The 26,297-nt window shown below is 43.1% G+C and overlaps 1 protein-coding gene across 4 annotated transcripts in view; it reads left to right on the top strand.

Moving 5' to 3' along the window:
* LOC134350986 (leucine zipper putative tumor suppressor 1-like) overlaps positions 1-26,297 on the top strand; it is an 84,116-nt gene that overhangs the window by 24,921 nt on the left and 32,898 nt on the right. Inside the window, exon 2 of one of the 4 annotated variants that reach the window (XM_063056931.1) lies at positions 15,084-15,168. The exons of 2 other annotated variants lie outside the window; for them this stretch is intronic. The gene's annotated coding sequence lies outside the window, so the exon portion shown is untranslated. Of the gene's footprint in view, positions 1-15,083; positions 15,174-26,297 lie in introns of all 4 variants that reach the window. One more of the 4 variants, XM_063056933.1, reaches the window with a different exon arrangement.

The following is a 26,297-nucleotide window of genomic DNA, read 5'->3' as shown; positions in this document are numbered from 1 at the left end:
TGGGAACCTCTACTCGAGTTGATGCACAACGAAACCTGAAATTTCAGATAAACTGCTGTAAGGTTCATTATCTTATAACAGGCATCCTGGGCACACATTCCACTTTAAAAAAAAAGAGATAGTTAAGTACACTATGTTTCTAAATCACAGCTTGACCAGTTTGAGTAGACAGAAGTCATCTTGTTCCAGTACCTGAGTTAAAGCTTTTTCAATACTTCAGTATTTTTGTCATTATTTTACTGGCCAGAAGAAATGATCTGTAACAGTAAAACATTGACAGTAAACATTGGATGGTTTTTATGTAATTTGTAGTTCATTCTGTTTATTCGCTGGATTGTACATTAAACGGTAATGTCAAGTCTGTGTATCTGTCTTTTGTTTCTTCGTTTCATGACTCTGCAGTGATGTTTCCACAGAATAGATAAACTTTGCAAGTACATCTTGTTCTGTGAGTGGGCAAGTGAGTTGCTAAGAGGGGACAAGAGCATGGACCAAATTTGTGATTGTTTAAACTTTTCACTTCGTAAATGCTATGCTTTGTAATGATACTGTGATGCAGAAACATACCAATATGACAGTGTACAGGGCAATGCAGGACAGATTACCCCAAAACGGAAGAAGGATGCTCGAGCAACACACATTCTTTCAGTTCGTCCTGACGAAGGGTCTCGGCCCGAAACGTCGACTGTACCTCTTCCAATAGATGCTGCCTGGCCTGCTGCGTTCACCAGCAACTTTGATGTGTGTTGCTTGAAGTTCCAGCCTCTGCAGATTTCCTCGTGGAAGGATGCTCAACTTGTTCTCTTGCTTGAACACACTATCAAAGCATCACTTCACTGGCAACTTTGTTCTGATTCTGTTCTAAACTGTAATGTTAAAAAAAAATACATTTTGTGAACTTGATGAATTGTGACTGAAAGTTGCTTGGAAAACGCTTGTTTGCATTATTGCTATGTTGAGGTGCTATAAGTAAAAACTTCATTCAACTGTTTAAAAAAAAAGAAATTTCAGATAAACTGAAAGACTTTTGATTCCTTATTTGTGATGTGATCTGGGAGATGTTTTGCCCATTCCCAGTTGTCCTTTGGAAGGTGCTGTTGAGGTAGCTTGAACCGCCGCAGTCCTAGTGAATGTGCTTCTGTGTTACTGCTGGCAGAGCCTACCAGGCCAGTGAAATACTTCCAAGTCAGAATGGTGTGAGGCTCAGATGAAACAGATCCACAGTCTGTTTTCTCTGCCTGTTCAAGGTGCAACACCTCTCTGCTTTACTCCATCTGTGCAACTAAATCTTCCATTAAACTGAATGATCTGTACTCTCATCTGAAAGATGGGACCTTTGAAAAGGTAGCATTGGTTGTCTGTAGTATCCAACAATAAGAGGAGACCTGTGCGGGAGAGTTTTTAAAGTGGAAAAACCATTGCAGTGGGGCAGTGTGACTCTCTTGACCTCAGAAGTCTGGGCCCAGTGGCATGACTAGTCGGCACAATCTGGGGTCCTCCTTGGTTGCAGTGGAGGACCATGACTCCTTCTGTGCCTTGCCATGCCCTTCACTGTCCACGAAACACTGCAGAACCGTCTTCCTGCCCGCTGGATCTCACTGTAGATCTCATCTGCCCAGTCCACCAGAGTTGACTTTGCACTCTAGGGCAGGCACGTCCCTATCTCACCGCGGTATGAGGTCCGCCAGCTACCCTCACTTGATTTACCCCGCCTGTTGAAGTGGTGTACCAGGGAGCGGCCGCTGTCAGAAGCATACAGCTACTTGCAGCCACAGGTGAGAGCTGAGTGTCTGGTGGGGCCCAAAGGTGAGTGAGCTGCCCTGGACTGGACACGACAAGCCCCTTCACCAGAGGTACTACCCCTCTGCGACATCCATACGCCCTTGCAATGATAGTAATCGCTCAGAATTTTGCAATTACCTTGTGGTGGGTCATTTAGCTGTGCATGAGAAAGAATTGTTGACAACTAATTATCTGATTATTGTAGTCCATATTTGTCCTTCCAGCACTGAGAAAAGAATAGCTGGTCATTTTCACCTTGCTGTTGTGGAATCTGACTGTACACAAGCTGTCGTTGAGTTCTCTGTACTGCAGCGTTATCTGTTCCTCTGGACAATTTGCTTCCAGCAACTGAATGGTCAGTGATTTACCAGAATTGGCTGAAGGACGAGAGGCAACATGAAGGAGCAGTGATCTCGAACAGGCTGCCTGACAGGGTGGTGAAAGAAAGTTTAGCCACAACTTTCAAAGGGATGAGCTAAACATAACCGTAAATTGGCTGTGGAGTACGAGCAGAGGCGTGGATCTAGTTGGAGAGTTCTCAAAAATCTGACACCAGCATGTTTTGTCATGTGGACTCATTCTCTGTGAATGCATCAGGCTGAAAGGGAACAGGTGTCTGCCCTTACCCTTCATGTTTCTGCAGGGTTGCGAAACTCGTGGGTGCACATTTTCGGTTTTTCTTGCTGGAGGTTCATGTCCCTACATCCTCTAGTGTTGAGACAAATGGATGCTGTAATGGAGCACGGCACTCAAACTTCAACACAGACTGTGATTCTCAGCACAGTGTGTGTTATGTTTGTTCTTGATAAAAGACAAACTTAGGTATGGGTAAAACTAATACATGTTTATTTAGTGAAATGGCTTCAGTCTGACATAAGCGTGTGCAACCAGCTCACCAACATCACTTCCCATATCCCCTGAACTGCCCCCATTGCACATTGGGAACTGAAGTTCTTTATTATGTATGCACATAATAACACAGTGTATGTCTAGTAATTCAGTGTCTTTTCAATCAAGCTACCACACATCTCGAATAGGGATTATACTCAAAGGGTTCCCACAGTGTTCAATGTAATTATTTTATTTAGGTAACCAAATTGTTTGTATACTGTTGCCATGACAACACCTGGACCTGTAAAAGTGTTGGGAGATTTGCGGCTTACACATACACACAATCAATTGGATGGCTGAGGAGTGGATATTTGTGACGTTATTGTGCACAAAAATTCTGCTGTGTACCAATATACCTACATATTCTTTGTTGTACTGTTTCGCTGGTGAAATTGCTCCCACAGTGCTATTAGCAAGCAAGTTAGATCTAGCAACAATATAGTCAGTAACTATGAACTCTCCAAATTCCATTATTATGTTATGCCAGGTGGTTTTATTCTACACCACGCCCTACCCTGCTTTATGCAGGGATCTGTGCTTCCCTTGTCTATTCGTCCCTCCCCACTAATCTTCCTTCTGGCACTCATCCCTGCAAGCAGCCAAAATGCTACACCTGCCCATTCACCCCCTCCCTCACCGCCATTCAGGGCCCAAAACAGTCCTTCCACGTGAGGCAACACTTCATCTGCGAAACTACTGGGCCGTCTAATGTGTCCGGTGCTCCCGATGCACCCTAATCTACATTGGTGAGACCCTTCGTCAATCGGGGGACCGCTTCGTCGAGCACCTCCGCACCATCCACCAAAATCGGAACTTGCCGGTGGCCAGACATTTTAATTTTGATTCTCATTCCTGTTCCGATACGTCGGTTCATGGCTTCCTCTTGTGCCAAGATGAGGCCAGCCTCAGGGTGGAGGAGCAACACCTGATATTTCGTATGGGTAGCCTCCAACTTGATGGCATGAATATCGATTTTGCATCCTAGTTTTAAAAAGAAAAATCCCTTCCCCTCCCCCTCCTCTTCTATTCCCCATTCTGGCCCTTTACCTCTTCTCACCCGTCTATCACCAGGGTCCTCTTTTCCTTTCTCCTATGGTCCACTCTCCACTCCTATCAGATTCCTTCTTCTCCAGTTCTTTACCTTTCCTACTCACCCGGCATCACCTATCAGCTTCTAGCTATCCTCCTTCCCCTCCCCCCACCGTATTATTCTGTTGTCTTCCCCCATTTAACACCGTGGGTCTCAAACGCTCGGCCAGAGAAGCTGCTGACTCCCATACGTATCAGTGTCCCCAGAGCCTGGGGAAGTCCCAACCCATCACAGAAAGATAAACAGTGCATTTCTTTAGTTTGGGGCACGGTGCTTGGGTGTGGCTGAGTGTGTTGTACAGAAATTCATTAACATGTGAGTCCTGACGAAGGGTCTTGGCCTGAAATGTCAACTGTACCTTTTCCTAGAGATGCTGCCTGGCCTGCTGCGTTCACCAGCAACTTTGATGTGTGTTGCTTGAGATTTCAGCATTTGCAGATTTCCTCGTGTTTGCGTTTTTAAAAATCTAATGGAAATCATTTCAGCGTGAAACCCATCAGGAAGTCATTCATCCATACTGAAGCTGATCCAAACTTCACTTACGGCAATTTTGGCTGGAAAAGTACCTGAATTCCCAATAGGTTCATCCCACTTAATTGTACCTTTAAATCTCTACTGGCAGCTCCAATTCAGAGTTCAAACATGTCTTGGAAATTTACAGCAAATTTAAGCTACAGGTCTATGGATAAAGTGCAGGGAGGTGGGTTTGGTGTGATGTTTATGCCAGCATGGGCATGATGGGTCAAATGGGCCAATAGTGAGGCCATTTGACCCATCATGTCCATACTGGCATAAACATCACACCAACCCCACCTCCCCCCACTTCACAGACCTGTAGCTTAAAGCTCTGTGGAAATTCAGATATTTTATAAATGTAATGTGGTCCCCGTCACCATTTGTTGGATGAAATATTTCTTTGCTCAGTTCCACTCTCCTCCTCCTACCGATTGACCTTAATTTGTGACCCCTCTTTACTAATTTCTCTGTAAGGGAAATAGCTCCTTTCTGTTTGACAGGCTGAGACCTCCCACTGCTTTATACACTTCTATTAAAATGTTTCCTGTCCATCCTTACCCATCAGGCGCTTTCCAATGAATGAAGGGTTTCCAACCTTTTAGTTTCTGAACTGCAATAAAAGCATCCAAAAATCGATGAATCCCAATGGAATTCTGAGGTGAACATTCAATCCTATCTGGCATAATTCTGTCTGGCATCTTAGACTTTGGGGAAAGGTGGGGAGAAATCTGTTCCAGGGCTTTCCGTGGTGTGGTTGTGCAGCAGTGAATGACTCGGGTTGAATTTGGGCCTTTGGTACTGACTGTGTGGAGTTTGCACAGTTTTCCTGTGTGATTACATGAATTCTATTCCACCCCACCACCCTCGCAGTCCTAAAGCATGCTGTAGGCTAACTGACCACTGCAAATTGCCCCTGGTCCAACCACGTAGCAAGAGATTTGGGCTCATGGGTATGTGATAGGTGTTCTGTATGAACCAAGTCAAGTTTGTTGTCTCGTGTGCAAGTACAGTAAGTTGCAGATACAGTGAATCATTTGCTTGTAGTGGCGTTACAGGCACAGAGGGACAGGCAACATACAGAAAATAAAACAACACGGAAAATAACTGTGAAAATATACCATACCGTGAGATAAGGACTGTAAGATCTTAGTGCAAAAATAAGACACAATCAAAGACAATTCTATTGTAGTACAAATGGTGGGCTGGCTGTTTAGTTGCTGAGCTGGTGATTTGGGTTGTACTGGTTGGTTCAAGAACCTGATGAAAGAAAAGGAATTGTTCTTGAACCTGGTGGGCCTTCTGGTTTTTGTCCTGTATTTTGTAGCAGTGAGAAGAGGGCATGGCCCGGGTGACAGTAATCCTTGATCATAAGGCCATAAGATATAGGAGCAGGATTAGGCCATTTGGTCCTTCGATTCTGCTCCATCTTTCAATCATGGCTGATGCTCTTTTCAACCCCATTCTCCCACCTTCTCCCAGTAACACGTGATCCCCTGACCAATCAAAAGCCTGACGACCTCTGATGATAAGTGGTATTGGGTCACAGAAAATAAGTGGGGGAGTGGGACTGATGAGAATCCCCTGCGAGCTGCCATCGAATCTACACACCGATTGGCTTCCTACGTCATAAGAAACTACAAAATATATAATCAGAGTACAAAAACGACATTACAATAGTGAATGGCTTGCAAGTTCCCCACTTTGAACAATTTACTCCAAATTGTGCAAATTTTTTGTCGGTCAGGATAAACCAAGATGAATTGGCTTTGATGAGTGTTTGGACTGACAGCTCAATGCTGTTGTATGAACTGCCCACCAAGAGAGTCAGGGCTTAAATCTTAACAATAATGGTGAAATTAATTAATTAATTAGGTTATTGATTGATTGATAGATAGATACAGTGTGGAATGGGTCCTTCCAACCCAATGGGCTGCACATCCAGTGACCCACCGACTTATCACAGGACAATTAACAACGACCAATTAACCTACTAACATGTTTTTGGACTGTGGGAGGAACACTGAGCTCACAGAGGAAACCCACGTGACCGTGGGGAGAATATTCAAACTCCTTAAAGACGACGCTGGAACTGAACTCCAAACTTGGATGCTACGTTACTGTTGAGGTTGATTCTGGGACAGGAAGTTTTATTCAGTCTTTCGACCCAGGAGATCAGGAGGAAAGGCCAAATGCTGCAGGAGAGACTGGGTAAGAACAGGGAAGAGAGTGTGGGCCTGTGTAAGTCAGAGATGCTCCTTCATTCTGTAACGCCTCATGTCAGAAAGAGAAGATTTCTCGGTAGCTGGGGTGTTCTGGGTCTGGCTGTCAGGATATTGTTTTGCCCGACCCACAATGGGCGCAGTTCCAGGCAGTGTTACTGGGATGGGCGCCAACATTGTCAGCTGACACAGGGCAGGTGACTGAAAGTTCAAGTTCGAGTTTAATTATCAGTCAACCATACCCATGAATACAGCCAAACAAAACAGCATTCCTCCAGGGCCAGGGTACAAAACACAATACCAACAGTCATACACAGCACAAGGAACATATAGCACATATAATTTATCAGGAAGTGACCAATGCCACGAGTAGCTCATGGTTGAAATATCTGTATGGAGGAGTTTGTGACATTTGGGCACTTGGTCCCATAATCACCAAGTTCTCTAAACGTTTAAAATTTAAGAAGGATTTGATTTGTAAGATTGAAGCCATGCCTTCAGCTGCCGTACCCAAGATTTGAAAATTCTGCCTTAATCTCTCTGGCCATTTCTCTGCCTGTAAATCCTTGCTCCTTGACTCAACTTGTAGTCACTACCTTAAGTACCATTTTGTATTGCTCTTACAATGTCCTTACATGGTTAAAAGTGCAAATTATTAGATTGATACATTTTAATCTTTAATCTCTTGTTAATTTTATTATTCAATCATGAGAGGAAAATATGATTAAGTTCAACAAACTCCTCCCCCTTCCCCTCTCTCTCCCCACCTGCTCCTCCCCTCCTCCCCCTCTCTCCCACCCACTCCTCCCCTCCTCCCCTCTCTCCCACCCAATTCTCCCCTCCTCTCCCTCTCTCCCACTCCCTTCTCCCCCTTTCTCCCCCTCCTCCCCCACTCTCTCTCTCTCTCTCTCCTGCCTCCCCTGCAACTTTTCTTTCAGAAATGCAACTAATTGATTTTTTTAATGCCTAATATAGATTTTACTTCAGTAAAGATAGTAAAACAAAGAAAATTCACAACACAGAAGCCATTTGTTCCATCCCATGAACTTTAGCTGTTCCTTTTCCACAGTGCAGTGTTCCTGTCCATCCACACACATCCCGTTCTCTTTCACTTCAAACCAACATCTAAACCTCAACTTTGACACAGTTTTATTTACCATTTCTGATTATCATTCTGCAGATTCCCAGCCCTCTAGCAAGTAAAGTCTGCTCTCAATCCTAAATCACTTTTTCAGTTTTTTTTTGCCCATTCCTCCCCACAATAAGGTTCTCCTGGGGAGAGGCTGCTTTAATCGACAAACAGCACCATCGTTATGGAATAAGTGTATCCAGGAAATTAAGTAGACTGCACGTGGTCAGACAGTAAGATTTAGCCGAAGCGTTGTAGCTCTGGGGAAAAGCATAAAAGAGTCTCAGACCTTTGAAAACTACAAAGGACAATGCAGTGGATTAAATTCATCCCACTAATCTGCAATATGTATCACAGCACGGGTTAAGAGTGAACCAGGTGGCTCAGACTGAACGCTGGCAGTCAGGCTGTTTAGTTGGCAAGGTTGCAAAGTAGATTAACAGAGCAACTTCACATTTGGAAATGTTCATTGGTGTGAGAGTGTGTGTTGGCAACAGTTAGGCAGAGGTAGGCCTATTGTGGGTGCAGGTAGATATCCGAGCCTTGAATGAGGAAAGAGATGCACATTGGTGAACTTTGAACTCCAGCACAGAAGTGTCTCATTCTGCTTAACTGTTCCCATCCCTCCCCCACCACTCTTTGTCTCATTACACTGACTCAACCTGCAATCCCTTACTCCTCAGCTTCCCCTTACAAGCATCCAGATAGATCATGTCAACCACTCCCCGGGACTCCACACTACGCTTATGGTAGAACCTGGAGGGAATTGATAGGAAAATGGGAGAATAAATTGGGATTCATGTTGACTGGAGCATGATAGTCAGCACAACTCAGTGGGCTGAAGATTCTGTTTCCATACTGTGTAAATCCTCGTTCTTGCACCTTCCCCCAGGCAGGCACGCCCTCGCCTTGGGTCCTTGGTATTATTGATACACCCAGGTGTACAGAGTGTACTTAAGACAGAGCATGATAGGTTCTTGATTGGTAAGGGGGTTAAGTGTTACAGGGAATGGTGGGAGGATAGAATTAAAATAAATGTGGTATCGTTGAATCGCCAAGCTGACTAGAAGGGAAGAATGACTTAATTCTGCTCCAATACTTATAGGAGCTCAGACTCGTCTGGTCTTAGCTCAACTTACTTTCAAAGAGGCGAGAAAGAAAAGATGGATGCAGGAGAAAGTCTATTCTATGTTTAAAAAGTCCATCTAAAAATACACTGCGGACTCTAGCAAGACAATTTTTGCACATAATACAGTACTGCCTTTTATAAATATCCGAAGGGTTTCAAAGGATTACTATCAGGAACAGTGTTAGCTTTCTGCAAATCATTTGAACCCAACTCATTTAAACTCACAACCTGAATTTCTGTTCAGACAACAAAATACACCATATTCTCGCACTAAGGGAGGTTTTAATCTAGTAATTGAAGTGAGTGATGTGAGCACTTTCCTCCCAGAGTGTGAGTGTAATTACTGGATTGGGGGATTGACAAAAAAGGGAGAAATTATTGACAGCATGGGTGGAAGTGATTCCTTCTCCATGTAGTAACCTTTGAGTTTGTTTCATCAAGATCCAGATCCCTTAGAACTAGTAGGTATTTATTCATCTCATATCTTGTGACTGACTTCTATTTCTCCCTCGTGGCAAGGTGGAAGATAACTTGGAACCTCGTACACCTGGAAGTGCAGCACTCTGTGGGCACAACACTATGTACTCCCTGCTTCAGCAACCTGGAGCAAAGGGTCATGATCGTAAACTTAGAACCAGGTCGGTCAGGACCGATGTTAGGAACTACGCTACCACAAGTGGCTTTGTAAATAGTTGGTCCTGTTTTTCCCCCAGATGACTCTGGACCAGATTGGAAATTAGTACATTTTACTGGCTGAAGTCATGAGGATGTATAGTAAGGTTAAAGAACATAAGATTGTAATCGTTTATGATCCAGCTGAATGGCAGATTGAGTTTAAGAACTTGAACTGTTGTTAAATATTTTGTTTTCTTCCAACCTGCAGCTGACATCTTACTAATGTTGCAGCGTTTTTGACCAAAGCTCTGAGTGTCTCCTCTTCTGGAGCGGAATTTATTCTTGCCAGATCCTCTGAGCAGCTGGGTAGAGAGCCATTCAGCCCCGCCACCCTTTGCTGCCCTGTAGCATCCCTGAACTTTCCAGCACACCTTTCTCATCCTATTCTGTTCGGAAGGCCCCTCTTGAACCTACTCCCACTGCCCTCAGACAGTACACTCAATGTCACGCCCATGCTGAGTGAAGATCTGTTTCTGCATTCTTCCTTTCATGAAATGCACTGGGATGTTTTTCCAGTGTCCACAGCCTGATAATCGAATACGAAGAAACACTGAATCCTTCAAACCTAGAGTAACAGATGCAAAGTGTCAGGGGAACTCAGCAGGTCAGGCAGCATCTATGGAAGGGAATAAGCAGTTGATGTTTCTGACAGAGACCCTTCATCAGGACTGGAAAGGAACGGGGAGAAGCCAGAATAAGAAATTGGTGGAAGAGGAGGAGTACAACCTGACAGGTGATAAGTAAGTTGAGGGGAAGGAGGAGGGAGATGAAGTAAGAAGCTGGGAGATGATCGGTGGAAGAGGTAAAGGGCTGAAGAGAAGGAATCTAATAGGAGAGGATAGTAAAGCATTAAAGAAAGGGAAGGAGGAGGGGAACCAGAGGGAGGTGATGAGAAAAGAAAGAAGAGGGTAACCAGAATAGGGAAATAGCAAAAGAGAGGTGGGCGGGAGAGAAATTACTGAGAGTCAGAGAAATTGGAGGGGAGGAGAAGATGGTGGCGCAACACAGCGTGCGCGGCCGCTCCAAAATGGTATCGTATTTGTTAAGTAGGTACTGTGCACAATCCTGATTTGATGGAGACAGACGTGAGAAGCATGGAGGAACATCTGGAGAAACTTCTGAAATGCCTGCTTCGCTGCTGTTGCTACTGTGCGATCGAGAATCTCCGGAGGGGAAGGCCCCAAATCCTCGGCTTTGCCTATTGCCTATTGCTGGGACCGGGGTCGAAGCACTCAGCAGAGATGGTGCTCGGTGTCGGAGGGCTGGTCGGAGGCTCGAGGTTTTCGGACGGATTCAGAGTCGGACTGTGGTCGGGTGCTTCCAGGGTGCTGCATCAGCAAGTTTGCAGCGCTGGAGGTTCATGGCAGGAAGAGAGTTTCTCCCTTCTACCATCTGCGTGAGATGATGGGACTATCGGGACTTTGAGACTTTTTTACCATGCCCATGGTCTGTTCTTTATCAAATTACGGTATTGCTTTGCACTGTTGTAACTATACGTTATAATTATGTGGTTTTGTCAGTTTTTTTAGTCTTGGTTTGTCTTGTGTTTCTGTGATATCATTCTGGAGGAACATTGTATCATTTCTTAATGCATGCATTACTAAATGACAATAAAAGAGGACTGCGTGTCCTCATAATCTAATAATCTAAATCGTTGTTCGTGCCATCAGGTTGGACGCTACTCAGATTACGAGTTGTAGCTCCTGCAACTTGAGTTTGGTCTCATCCTGGCAGCAGAGGAGGCCAAAAGCAGACACATCAGAATGGAAATTGCAAGTCAAATTGAAATGGGAAGCCATGGGGAGATCTCGCCTTTTGCAGTGGTCAGAGTGAAAGTGTTTAGCAAAGCGGTCCCCCAATCTGCGCCAAGTCTCACCGATGCTAACCTAGCTTGTGTTTGTTATTGGATGGAACTGGCAGTCAGGAAAGCAGACATAGACACTTTGTGACACAGTTACTTGATGCAGCAGCGAAGTTGGGAACTTTAATTAAACTGAATCTGTCTCAGTGCTGATATTAGACCACCCACTCTAAGTGGGAGGGGTGGGAAGGGCTTGGGTTTAAAATCGTGAAACAGCAAATATGGAACCTTGGCTAAACAGGATCCAAGTTCCTGGAACAACAGAGTCAGGATCAGGTTCATTATCACTGGCGTGTGCCGTGAAATTTGATAACTTAGCAGCAGCAGTTCAATACAATGCATATCTAACAGAGAGAAAAAATATATAATAAATTATATTAAAAAAATAATAATAAATGTGTAAATCATTTACAGTATACATATATTGAACAGATTTTAAAAAACATGCAAAAACAGAAATACTATATATTTTTTTAAAAAGTGAGGTGGTGTCCAAAGACTCAACGTCCATTTAGGAATCGGATGGCAGAGGGGAAGAAGCTGTTCCTGAATCGCTGAGTGTGTGCCTTCAGGCTTCTGTATCTCCTACCTGATGGTAACAGTGAGAAGAGGGCATGCCCTGGATGCTGGAGGTCCTTAATAATGGACACTGCCTTTCTGAGACACCGCTCCCTGAAAATGTCCTGGGGACTTTGTAGGCTAGTACAACCTTCTGCAGCTTCTTTCGGTCCTGTGCAGCAGCCCCTCCATACCAGACAGTGATGCAGCCTGTCAGAATGCTCTCCACTGTACAACTATAGAAGTTTTTGAGTTAGAAACCACTGTGCAGGATCCAACTCACCAAGTCCACCCTGCTATCGATATTGCCTTTAGAAAAGTCCCACTGCCCTGGCTCTCTTCAACTTATGAAGAAAGCAAATTTTCTCTCTCTTCCTGGCTCCTTGTTCACTTATCTTTGGTGTCTGTTCTCCAGGTCCCACTTAATATTAAGTGACAATTAGTCAGCCTACTAGATTCAGTTCTGAGCATGGAATTGCAAATTCTATAATTGTTCTTTAAATCCTTGACAAAAGGTACTTGAGAAAGTGTTTTATATTGCACAGATTAAATGCAAGTGCTTAAGTCTGTAACTCCAGAGGTAACTGCTTCCAGCATGCTGAGCGTGAGTCTTTTTCACTGAGTACATTGACTTTCTCTTCCTAACTGTTATTACTTGGTGATGTCATTTAAACAGCAAATTAAATGCTGTTTGTTGCATTTGAGAACCCTGCAGTTTCTTAGAAGAAAAATCTTTCAGGGTTTCATTATGAGGCTTTAGCCACTTGACTGCAACAAATCTTAAAAGCTGATCTGCGGGCTCATTAAACCAGCCAGCCTTTACTGGGATTTGCGAATGAGTGCGAGTCACTTTCTAATCCTAATTGTTGATTTTTGGAACATCTCAATTTGTCACACTTCATTTGATAAATCCAGAGATTCTCTACTGCCAGTACTGGGGGAATATAATGCCCTATCGAAGAAAACACCTTTCAGATGACCAAGAACAGCTGGTGTCGAGGATTCCATCCTACTGTCCTGTTTCTAAGAAGAAGCTGGAGAGTTCTCCTGGGAAGAATATTTATTCCTTCATATGTGTTAGAGTTCAATGCGCATAAATCAGCCTCTAATTTCCCACATATCGTAGAGTTAACTTACTGTGTTCATTGATGATTTGAGGTGTTTTCTTTGTGGAGTTTTCACTTTCAGCGTGCGTGCGTGTGTGTTTTTTCCCTTTTTCCCCAGGTGTCACGCAATATAGAAACATACCCTTCAGCCTAACTGTCTTTTATATCTACCTCTCCATAGAGCTAATACTCTCTCACCCAGACAGCATCCTGGTGAACCTCTTCTGCACCTGGTCCAAAGCCTTAACATCCTTCCTGTAATGTAGCAACCAAAACTGCACACAGTATTTCAAACATGGCCTGATCAAAGTTTTATACAGCTGTAACATGACTTCCCTACCTTTAAATTCAATGCACCGACCACTAATTAGTTATATTTAAAATGGAGGTTGATGGGTTCTTGATGAGGAAGGGGGGTCAAAGGTTATGGGGAGAAGGCAGGAGAATAGTGTTGAGGGATAATAAATTAACCATGATGGAATTGTGGAGCAGACTTGATGGGCTGAATGGCCTAATTCTGCTCCTGTGTCTTATGTTCCATGCTGACCATCAATAATAATCCCATTGGCCAGTACTTGGGTGTGTTAGTAGTTAACGCAAACGATGCGTTTCACTGTATGTTTCAATGTACATGAATCTGATCTTGGGCCGTAGCTTTCGTTGCCCTGGTGACATAGTGCTCATCAAGATATTTCTTAAAGTTTGTTAGTGTCTCTGCCTCTGGGTAAATTTTTCCATTTAATTTTCCTCTAAACCTCTTGCTTCTTACCATAAACCTATGCTTATAGATATTTTTGCTAATGGGAAAATTCAACAACTGCCTACCGTATCTCTGCTGCTTATTACTTTGTACAACTCTGTCAGGCAGCCCCTCGGCCTTTTCCACTCCAAGGAAAGCAAAGCCTGTCCATTCTCCCCTACAAACTGAAACAATCCATCCCAGGTAAATCAGCTTTGTAGCTTCTTCAGCAGAATCTTATCTTACCCGTTGCATGATATTCAGAACTGCACACAATATCCCAGATGTGGTCTTGTGATTTATTATGCTGTACCATAGCGTTTCCCTGTTGTTCTGCTTGATGCCCTGACTAATGACTCAAGGATTCCATATACATCTTCTGTACTTCTCTGTTTTCACTTGGGTTCTTTGGACTTACATACTAAGATTCCTCTGTTCTTCAGTACTTTATGTTGTCCTATCACTCCTTGTGTTGTTCCTAAAGTCCATGACTTTACACTTACAAAGATTAAATTCTATCTGCCCTTGCTCTACCCAGCTAACCAAATGGTGGGTATCTTTCGGTAGCCTGAACCTATCCTTCTCAATATCCACAACAAACACGATTTTCTTTTGTGTTATCTGATGTGCAAACTTAAAATCACAAACACAAGAGACTCTGCAGGTGCTGGAAAATGCAGAGCAACACTCCCAAACTCCGCGGGTCAAGCAGCATCGATGGAGAGCGATAAGCTATCCACGTTTCAGGCCCAGGCCCTTCATCAGGACTGGGGCGGAAGGGGGGAAAAGTTACAATAAGAAGGTGGGGCAAAGGGAAGGAGTACAAGCCGGCAGGTGATAGGTGAGATGAGGTGAAGGGGAAGGTGGATAGGTGGGGGAAGAGGGGATGAAGAGAGAAGCTGGAAGATGATGGATGGAGGAGATAAAGGGCTGAAGAGGAAGGTATCGGATAGGACAGTGGACCATGGGAGAAATAGAAAGAGGAGGGACACCAGAGGGAGGTGAGGAGAAGAGAAGGGGTACGAGGGGAATCAGAATGGGGAACGGAAAAAGAGATAAGTGGAAGGGGGAAAAATTACCAGAAGTTACAGAAATCGATGTGCATGCCATTAGGATGGAGGTTACCAGACGGACTATGAAGCGTTGCTCCTCCAACCTGAAAGTGGCCTGATCGTGACCATAGAGTAGGCCATGGACCGACATGTCGGAACGGAAATGGATGGGTAGCCATGGGAAATCCCAGCTTTAGTCGCTCCCTACATGAACATCTGATTTGTTAATGTACATAACAAGCAGTAAATGCTCCATTACTGGTCCTTGTTGGACATCACTGGATACGGGCTTTCGATCACAAAAATAACCCTCCACTGTCACCCTTTGTCTTCTAGTATAACGCCAGTAAAGTACTTCAGCGATTCTGAAGATGCTGAGAATCCAGAGCAACACACACAAAATAGTGGAGGAAATCTGCAGGTCAGGTAACATCTATGGAGGGGAGTAAACAGTCAACGTTGTGAGCTGAGACCCGTCATCAGGAATTGAGTACTTGTTAAACGTAGCCAGTTGAATAGTTGTTATGATGTAGGAAACCAAATGTTACACAGCAATTCCATCAGCAGTAATGTGATCAAAGAGAGAGAGAAACTGTTTAATGACATTTAGTACATTTTTGACCTGCTACCTTTGTAGTGATCCTTCACTGTTGAAAGTAGGTCTTCCCTTTGTAGTGCCAGCCTATTTTTTTTATATATGTTTAGGACCTGAATTGATAGGTAAGGATGTTTCCAATGGACATCATACAAAAGGTGGATAGCGCATCACAGTCAGAGCACTCTCATCTGCTGCCTTTGTCACTTGGACATAATTCATAGAACACAGAACAGTAAAGCACAGTACAGGCCCTTTGGCCCATCATGTTGTGCTATCCTTTAAACCAGGGGTCCCCAACCTTTTTTGCACCGCGGACTAGTTCAATATTGACAATATTCTTGCAGACCGGCCGACCGGGGGGAGTGTTCAGGTAGGGTTAAACTCACCTCAACATGTCTTTTACAGTTAGGGTTGCCAACTTTCTCACTCCGAAATAAAGGACAAAAGTAGCAGTCGAAACCCGGGACACTTTACCCCAGGAAAGACTACCATAACCATGAAGCCTTGCGCGGGCACCTGTGTGCGCTTGCGTGACATGCACATGTGATGTGCGCATGCGCGTACGTGCCGATTTTTTTCCCCACAAATCAGTTTTGCCTTCATCTCCCCCACTATACTGTATGTACATTATTTCTACTCTATATAGGCTGTGTATTTATCATATCATTCCTGCTTTTACTATATGTTAGTGTTATTTATTTTTGGTTTTATTGTTATTTGGTATGATTTGTTAGGTTATTTTTTGGGTCTGGGAACGCTCAAAACTTTTTCCCATATAAGTTAATGGTAATTGCTTCTTCACTTCACGCCATTTCGGCATGAAAGGTTTCATAGGAACGCTCTACCTTAGCAGGGGAAATACGGGGCAGTTGGCAACCCTATGTTCAAGTTCAACAGTGCGTGACAGGGAATGAGGAAAGGTGCAGCTGACTCATATGGTTTCCTCACGGCCCGGTAGCACTTGCTTTGTGGCCCAGTACCTGGGGACTGCTGCTTTAAACTTACTCCACAATCAACCTAAACCTTCCACCCTATGTAACCCATAACCATTTTTCTTTCATCCAACTAAGAGCCTCTTTAATGTTCCTAATGTATCTGCCTTTACCACCAGCACTAGCCGTCCGTTCCAGCCACCTACCACTCTATGTACAAAGAAAATCCTACCTCGGACAGCTTCCCTAACCTTTCCACCACTCAGCTTAAAAGCATTCCCTTTGGTATTAGCCATAGCCACCCTGGGAAAAAGGTGCTGGCCTCTACTCCATCTATGCCTCTTACAATCTTGTACATCACTCAAGTCACCTCTCAACCTCCTTTGCTCCAAAGAGAAAAGCCCTAGCCCCAATTGGATGACCTTTGGGTGTAATGGGGATCCGACACAAGACATTAAGTTTAGTGAGTCAGACTGAATGGAGAAAAAGCTCCTTTGCTGTCCATTATTACTGTATGTTCCTAATGGTCTTGGCCTTTGAGGCCAAGTTACCTTCCAACTAGCAGCTATAGAGCACAGTGCCAAAGCTGTGCTGGTAGGATGGTTGGTTAGTAAATTATCCATTAGTGATGTCTAATAGCAGTAAAAAAAAATAATAGAAGAAGAAATGATGGGCATGAGTAAGAGAGGATAGTTTGAGGGGTGACAGTGGTATAGGGTGAGTGGAATGCATCTGATGGAATTGCTTGGCAAGGAGCTGGCACCGACCCATCGAGTCATTGTGCCCACCTTCAGTATCATAGTAAATAAAGTAGATACGTTGGGTTTGTGGGGAGGGGGTGGTTTGCGGATGGGTATAAAAGGAAAAGGACGAGAGGATGAAGAGAGTCAGGCACAGTGACAGAAGGAACACAGACAACCACCTTCTTCCAGAAATCTGACCCCAAACTAGTGAGTCAGTGTGACAATGGACAACACAGGTAGTCAGATCGCCAGGCTGCAGAGGTAAGCAGACACCGACCCTGTGCTGAGTAACAAGAAATGTAAAATATGTATTAACCTCCACAGTTAGTAAAGTATTAGCCTTTTAAACTGGAGGATTGCACAATACTCTAATGAGGGAAGGAAAGGGGGAGAAAACAGGAAATTGAAGTCCAGCTAGCATGACATCTGCTCTCTGGAAGTTGCTGAAGTGTATAATTAAGGATAGAGTAACTGACACCTTGAAATGTTTCAGACGATTAGACAGAGCACAGCGAGGGTTTATAACCTAAGGTTTCAGATTGTGGTTTGAGTGATAGTTGATGCATTGTTTTTAATTTTCCAAAATTGCCCAATTAGTAGAAAGCTCTGTTAGATTAGGAGATAGTAATTGTAATTCCTTTATTTAAATAGCAAGAGAAAAGGCTGGGAGCTATAGATTAATTAGTTAAACTTCTGGTATTGGTAAGATATTAGAAACTATTATTAAATAAATTATTGTAGAGCACCGGAAAAATTGAAGGTAATGATGCAAAGTCAGTGAGGTCGTGAAAGGGATGTAAAATGCTTTACCATTTGTTGCAGTTCTTCAAAGAAGTATGATATTTTGATCTCCAGAAAGCATTAATTATGTTGCCATATCTAGAGTTATCACAGTGTGCGAAATAACACACCAAAGTGGCTGGCTAATGAGAGGCATAATTTTCTGGTTGAGAAGATGTCAAGGGTGGTGTGACACAGGGTTCATTTTTGAGATATCCACACATTGCCATTCGAAGATGCAGATGTCAACTTTGCTCGTGACACAAAGATAGGTAAAGAGCAAGCTATGAAGAGGACACGAGGAGATCATAATGAGATGTGGATCGATGAAGCGAATGGGTAAAGATCTGGCAAGTGTACTATAATGTGGGAAATTGGAAAATTATCCATCTTGGCAGGAAAGTGAAAGCTTATTATCTGAACAATAATTTTCTCTCAAAACTTTTGAGGTTCCCAGTTCATGATTCTTAAGAAGCAAATGTGCAAGTGTGGCCAGTAATTAGGTAAGCTAACAGAATGTTATCATATTTTGCAAAGGAAATTGATTGCTGGAGTAGGGAATCTATACTTAGTTATTTGGGGCACTGATGTACCCACATCTGGAGTGCTCTGTAATGTATTCTTCCCTTAATACCCCTTATTAATGATGGATGATAACAGTTGAGAGAAGATTTACCATGTTAATGCCTTCAGTGGACAGTTTGTTCTGGGAGGAAAGATTAGACAGGACAGGGTGCTATCTGTTGGAGTTTATGAGACAGTGAGAGTGAATGAGAGAAAGAGAGGGATATAGAAGACTTGATTAAAATGCATAAGATCCTGGGGTCTTTTGGCAAGGAGGATGAGGTAAGGATGTCCCGTGAGAAAATTTAGTACTAGGAGTCATCGTTTAAATATCCGAGGTTCTCCTTTAAGGCAAATGATTTTCTTGCAGTGGTGTTTGCCTTTGGAACATGAAGGAAAGTGGCAGTCGATCTCTAAAAAATATATATTTGGCAGGTTGAACAATTCTTGAAAAGTAAGGTTTGAAAGGTTACGGGGGGTGTGGTGGTGGGGATAGGTTGGGATGTAGAGTTAAGACTGGATGCAGATCATACATGAATACTGCATGGTGGAACAGTCTCAAAATACAGACTGGCCCACTGCTGTCAGATCGTGCTTTCCTCTGATCATATTTATTGAAGTGCTGACACAACCTGTGTAGGGGAATGCCCGCTGATATTAATTAGAAGATACCTGATGCAGTTCTATAAGAGAGACTGTGGGAGAAACTTCAAGTGTAAGTTTGGTATGCCTCCTTGGGAACAGCCCATAGATCTGAGGGTCCCCTGGTACAGAGCTGCTTGAAATGAACATCAACAAGAACCCTCGCGTCCTTTCCCAGACCTTCTTTGCAAGTGAGCAGTCCCACAAAGAGGTGGGTGATCGCCTCATCCTCGCTGCTGCTCTCATGAGGGTAGTGACTGTTTGGAGTGAGATTCTGAACAAGCAGGAAAGACCTCACAGAGACCTCCTTTTACTCCCAGACCAGTGGGCTCTTGGTGAGCTCCGGTGATGGGTCATTCCATCAAATGGTTTTGACATCTGCTCAGTGACTCAACCTACTGGATCCATTATGTCCTTCTCCTGCAGAGCCTGCAGGTCATTTCATGCTGACCACTGCCTGATGGATGTGGTCAAAGGTGTTTTCAAAGGTTCAATTTAATATCGGAGAAATGTATACAATATACAACATGAAATGCTTTTACTTCGCAACCATCCACGAAAACAGAGGAGTATCCCAAGAATGAACGACAGTTAGATGTTAGAACCCCAAAGTACCCCCCCCAGCTCCCCTCCCTCCCTAGCGTAAACGGCAGCAAGCAACAATCCCCCTCCCCCCCACCGGCAAAAATAAAGCTCACCTGCTATTGGCACTCAAACGTGAGCAAAGCAATAACAAAGACATAGATTTGCATTTACTCCAAAGGCTACATTGTTCACCCGATAAGTTCAGGTCAGGGTTTTCAGAAGAACCCTGAAAGGGAAAAATAGAGATAATAAAGATGGAAATAGAACTGTTTTTGAAGATGCAAGCAAAGGCATCACCGTTGGCGTCATAACTACTTAGCTCTCTGAAAGAAGGTCTCCATTAAGGACAGGTAGTGAGATAATATCTAACCATGTGGAAATTGTGCGACAACGAGGCCAGACCCATCCTTTGTAACCTGGGAGACAGGTGGAACCTTGGCTTGGAGTGACACTTGGTTCTCGTGCACATTTGTTTTATGTACAGCTTGATGCAGCCAGATGCAGTGATGGCCGTCAGGAAAAGGACTATGCTGGGAATGCTTCCCTCCGTTCTCCAGAGGCTTAGACATCGCAAACCACGTGAATGTATTCTATCTTGGATGTCCATGTGAAACGGAAGATTGTTTGGATGATTGTGATGGGACAGGAGTGGGATACGGACCATACCTGGGTCACATAAAGCAACACCAGGAACACACCGCTTCTGGTGAGCAGGCTTTTGCCTGCCATCAAAGGGGAGCTTGCAGCCCAACTTTTGGTGGAACTTGCTTACACCCTCCTGCCATTTTCAACCCTCCCAACCCTCCTCAGCTACTTCTCCATCTTGAGTGATCATAGGTCAAGTAGTTCCAGGATTTGTAGAAATCTCCAGGAAATCTTACAACTCAAAGCTGGGAACCTTTCTTAATCCCACTGAGCACATTTGTTAGCCCATAGAAAAATATTTTCTTTGCTGAAAATTCGGTGAAAATCATCTGTTGGAAATTTCTATGACCATAAGACATAGCAGAAATTAGGCTATTTGGTCCATCAAGTCTGCTCCACCATTCAATCGTGGCTGAGCCTTTTTCCACTCCTCAGCTCCACTCCCCAGCTTTCTCCCTGTAACCTTTGATGTCGTGTCCAATCAAGAACCAATCAAGCTCTGCCTGAAATACACCCAACGACCTGGTCTTCACGGCTGCCTGTGGTAATAAATTCCACAAATTCACCACCCTCTGGCTAAAGAAATTCTTCTGCATCTCTGTTTTAAACAGTCGCCCCACTATCCTGAGGTTGTGCCCTCTTGTCCTAGACTCCCCCACCATGGGAAACATCCTTTCAACATCTACTCTGTCTAGGCCTTTGAAGATTCGAAAGATTTCAATGAGATCCCCCCAACCTTCTAAATTCCAGCACATGACCATGCATTTTCCAAAATTGTATTTCATTTGCCACTCTCTTGCCCATTCTCCTAATCTGTCTAAATCCTTCTGCAGCCTACCTGCTTCCTCAACACTATCTTCCCCTGCACCAATCTTCATATCATCTGCAAACTTGGCAACAAATCCATCTATACCATCATCTAAATCAATTATATTCAGCATAAAAAGAGGTGGTCTCAACGCTGACCCTGCAGAACACCACTAGTCACTGGCGGCCAACCAGAAAGGGATTGTTTTATTCCCAATCGATGCCTCCTACCAATCAGCCAATACTCTAACCATTTTAGTAACATTCCTGTAATACCATGGGCTCTTAAGTTGGTAAGCAGTCTCGTGTGTGGCACCTCATCCAAGGCTTCTGAAAGTCCAAATATACAACATCTACTATATCCCCTTTATCTATCCTATGTGTAATCTTCTCGAAGAATTCAAACAGGTTTGTCAGACAAGATTTTCCCTTAAGGAAACCATGCTGACTTTGTACTATCTTGTCCTGTGTCACCAAGTACTCCATAACCTCATCCTTAACAACTGACTCCAACATCTTCCCAACGACTGAGGTCAGGCTAACTGGTCTATAGTTTCCTTTCTGCTGCCTTCCTTCTTTCTTATAGAGTGGAATGTCATTTGCAAGTTTCCAGTCCTCTAGCACCATGCCAGAGTCCAATGATTTTTGAAAGATCATTACTAATGCCTCCACAATCTCTACTGTTACCTTTCAGAACCTTCTGCAGTTCATCTGGCCTGAGTGACTTATGTACTTTTAGGTCTTTCAGCTTTTAGATCATCTTCTCCCTTGTAATAGTAACTGCACCCACTTCTCTTCCTTCACACTCTTCACCATCTGGCACACTGCTGGTGTCTTCTACAGTGAAAACTGATGCAAAATACTCATTTAGTTCATCTGCCATCTCCTTGGCCCCCATTATTATTTCTCCTGCCCCATTTTCTAATGGTCTTATATCCACTCTCGTCTCTTATTTTTACATACTTGAAAAAGCTTTTACTATCCAGTTTGATATTGTCTGCTAGTTTGCTTTCATATTTCATTTTTTCCCTCCTAATGATTCTTTTAGTTGCTCTCTGGAGGGTTTTAAAATCTTTCCAATCCTCTGTATCCCACTAATTTTTGCTTTGTTGTATGCCCTCTTTTTTTTCTTCTACATTAGCTTTGACTTGCCTTGTCAGCCATGGTTGTACTATTTTGCCATTTGAGTATTTCTTTGTTTTTGGAATACATCTATCCTGCACCTTCCTCATTTTCCTAGAAACTCAGTCCTTTGCTGCTCTGTTGTTATCCCTGCCAGCAGCTCCTTCCAGTTTACTTTGGCCAGCTTTGGCCAACATTTTCCAACAGGAGTAAATGCAGGAAATTTAAGCCAATTCTGCCTCCCTTTACAAGCTGCCTGGTGTATATTCAAAAATATTCATTTTCAATGAGGCCACATGGAGAGGTCCATTATCCCCAAAAGTACAGATGTGAGTCCTGTGATGTCCTGCTACAATTACAAGGCAAATTCATTCTTTGTGCGGGAGAGGCAGGGCTGGGTCCCAATTCCCCTTCATTTGCATTCCAATAACATTAGCAGGGCTGTACGCATCACTGAGTGCATTTTAAATTAAGCTGAAGAAACATTTGGTTTAAGTGTGCTTGCTATTCACCAAATGTCATACAGATTGAATTAAACAGCGTAGTCTATTCAAAGAAGGCTGGTTAAAATTTTCATCCTGATTAAGTACCAGCTTACGCCTTCCACTTTAAATGAAAATTAACTTATGGAGTACTCTAATTCTTTTAATTTAATTAAGCTTGCCTTTATTTTACTCTATAGAGACACGATCTGCTGCTATCAAATTGCTGGTCGTCATTCAGACCGGTTGCAGAAGTTGAGAAAATGTTCCAAATTATGGGGCAAAAGTACTTTTGATTTAGCTTAATGTTATACTTACAGTGAACAGAATTGAAAGGTTTTCGTTTGTGTTTCGTTTTCAAGTGTAATTAATTAAGTTTGATTTCATAGACAAAGAAGACAGCCATTCAGATGATTATGGTTTCGCTGGTTCTTTACCAAAGTGGTCTGTTTAATCACATTTCCCACAGGAGGAATGGTGCAGGTGTGGCTCACAATAGAACTTTAAGATGGTATGAAGTAAGGAAAAGATATTTTAATATAGGATGACTACCCTTTATCCCAAATACTTGGGGCTGGAAGTGTTCCAGATTTTGGAATATATAATAAAATAGTTTGTAAATTCTCTGAATTTACATGCTACTGGTAAGCAGTTTTTGTCTTACACTTGTTCATCACACATATATATTTAACAGTAAGAATTATGAATTAATATAATGTGTGCAGGGTGAAAAAAGCAGCACGGACACATCGGGAGGGTACCTGAATCAGCTGTCAAACAACAGCATGCTTTCCGTCTCCACCTACGACGCTGTGTTTTGATTAAAAAGATAGAATACTGTACCTTGTGTTTGTATTTTACTTTGTTTTAGGTTTTATGTAAGGTACAAAAACAATCAGCATTGTAAACTTGTTCTGGTGCTAGATTTTCATCTGTGACAATCTTGGCAAAGTCATCAATGAATTTTTCTTTTTTAAACCTTTAAACATTTAATGCCATGCCTTTCCTTAGGCTATGTCCACACTATGCCAGATAATTTTGAAAACAAAGCTTTTTCTCTTCATTTTGACCCTCTGTCCACACTAAAACAGCGTTTTCAATCCCCGAAAACAGAGATTTTCAGAAACGGTCTCCAGAGTGAATAAATCTGAAAACGCCTAATATCCGTTGTAGTGTATACGGGGTACCTGCAGCTTCTTAAAACTGCTGTCTGATGATTGTACACTCTAGTATCAATTGTTTGGTGACAATAAAGTAGTAGTAATAATAATAATAATAATAAAAAGAAGAAAACAATGAAATGCCGGGCTGCCGCCATCTGTTCCAGACATTCTGAACAGATGGCGGCAGCCCGGCATTTCATTGTTTTCTTCTTTTTATTATTATTATTATTATTACTACTACTTTATTGTCACCAAACAATTGATACTAGAGCGTACAATCATCACAGCGATATTTGATTCTGCGCTTCGCAGAACCTAACAATTTCAGAACAGATGGCAATGAGACTGAAGCCAGAAGAGTTAGAAATGTACTCACCAAATACTTTGACCAATAGCTTACTGAATAAATAAGTATACCCACTTTGCCCTGTTTTCTGTTCTTGCCTGTATGAAGGTGGTTTACCTATTTATGCAAGTGTAGTGTAATAGCCTAATGTAATATTGTATGGAAATACAAGATAACACTGATGCAGACATGTTTTATACATTTAACAAGGTGCTTTATTAATGCAACAGAGTTAGTCAGTTTTTCAATGTTCGTCGTCAGCCGGGTCATACTGTCCGTGAACTCCCTGTCGGTTGCCTCCATACGCTTCAGTATTTGTTTTTTTTTAGTTTTAAGTCCTCCTACACGAGAGCCAAGAGCAATTCCTTTTAAGTTTTTCTATTCTGTAACTGGACAAACGCGCACCAAGTATACGGTTTCCTCTTCACTTGTTTTCTGTGTGTCCTGCGCGTGCCCAGTAGAGGAGATTTGCCCAAATATCCGTGTTAGTGTGGACAGAGATATTTTGAAAAACACTTAGTGTGTACGCCTGTTGTTTTTACTTGAAACCGGCGTTTTCAAAATTATCTGGCGTAGTGTGGACGTAGCCTTAAATGACTGTAACCAGCCTACTGAATATTCACAATTACCTTCAATTTTCAGTTTATTATAATAGATCTTTGCTTGTTTCATGATCAGCATACTATTAAGTGGTATGTTTATTCCGATGCTGACCAATCCACTCTTTCAATACACGATCAAGATCTTCATTTCTTGCTTTATGTAGTGTTTTTCTGTTTTTCATTAACTTCTGTTCATTCCATGTGTGAGGTCACTTTGCAGAATTGTCTGTGGTGTGCAGAGACCTGCTCATCACCTGATAACCTTCCAAGCGCCTTGTGGAATTTTCCATTTGTGACGTCATGTCAGTGCTCGAAAAAATTTTTGTATAAGGGTTACTCAACCTATACCTTTTCAGTCATAATGTTGTCAGAAAGAGCTATATGTCTGAGACTAGGGAGGTGTTCAGAGTTCAGAAAAGGAGGGCCACGACATTAATCAGGTAGAACATGAAGGTATTTTAATAAGAGGCATAGAAGCAGATTGCAAAATAGTCTGCAGTGTAAAGAAAGGTTAGCAATAAGTTAATGGGGATTCTTATATAATAAGACAGGAGAAATTCTGTATGGGACTTGGTCTTGGGCAGTTCCTCAGGATTAAAACTGAGAGTAACTTTCCGGTTCTTTGGCTTACGGGGTGACTGGAGAAAATGTGGGGATTACACACACTCTTCCACAGACAGGTGAGGTGGTGCACTCCTCCCTCAGTTACTAAATGGAATCAAGGTCCTAATTTTTATCCCAAATGCAGCTTCCCTATGGTGACTGATCGTGGGTCAGTGGATGCTGCGTTTTCTCAAAGAGGCTTTGAGAACACCGTAGAAGCTCTGTCCTATTGCTAATCTGTTCTTGTGGTAGATTATGGCTCTGCTCTTGTACCTCAGTCACACAGACACTTTGATATTGACATCACCCTGAGTGAAGTGTGATGGATCAGGACTGAGGAGCAGGTAAACCAGCTTCTGGAGGAGAAAATTAGAAGAGGAAAACCATATTCTGTGAGCGGGCATCCCCTTCCGGAAGGAACTTGTCCGTCATCTCAACTAGAATTCCCTGTGGAATTAATCAATCGCCTCTTGACCCTGTGGCACACTCTCACACAACCCAACAAACGTATGTCACTGTAAATTTCTCCACCCTGGAAACTACTGATCAGCCCAAGGGAAACAACAACATGGAAAGATTCCTGGTGCACATCCCAAACAGAGACGATCAGATCCAAATGGGTGATTTCACTTGGAGGAAGGAAAAGGGGATACTGTATGAATTCCCATCGGATTCTTCTCCTGACAAAACACTTGCAGCACGGTGTTGTCACTGGCTGGTATGGAGGCCCCAGTGCACAGGTTTGCAAGAGGGTTGTAGACTCAGCCAGCTCCATCTCAGGCAAAACCCTCTCGCCACCAAGGACGCCCTCAGGAACGTGCATCCATCATTGGGGACACTTGCCACCTGGACATGCCTTACTGTCATTAATATCTTCAGGGAGGAGGTACAAGACCCTGAAAACTCACGTTCAACGACTCAAGAACAGCTTTTGAC

This window comes from Mobula hypostoma, chromosome 8 (assembly GCF_963921235.1).
Source record: "Mobula hypostoma chromosome 8, sMobHyp1.1, whole genome shotgun sequence".
Taxonomy (NCBI): domain Eukaryota; kingdom Metazoa; phylum Chordata; class Chondrichthyes; order Myliobatiformes; family Myliobatidae; genus Mobula; species Mobula hypostoma.
This window is presented reverse-complemented; position numbering and strand designations above follow the sequence as displayed.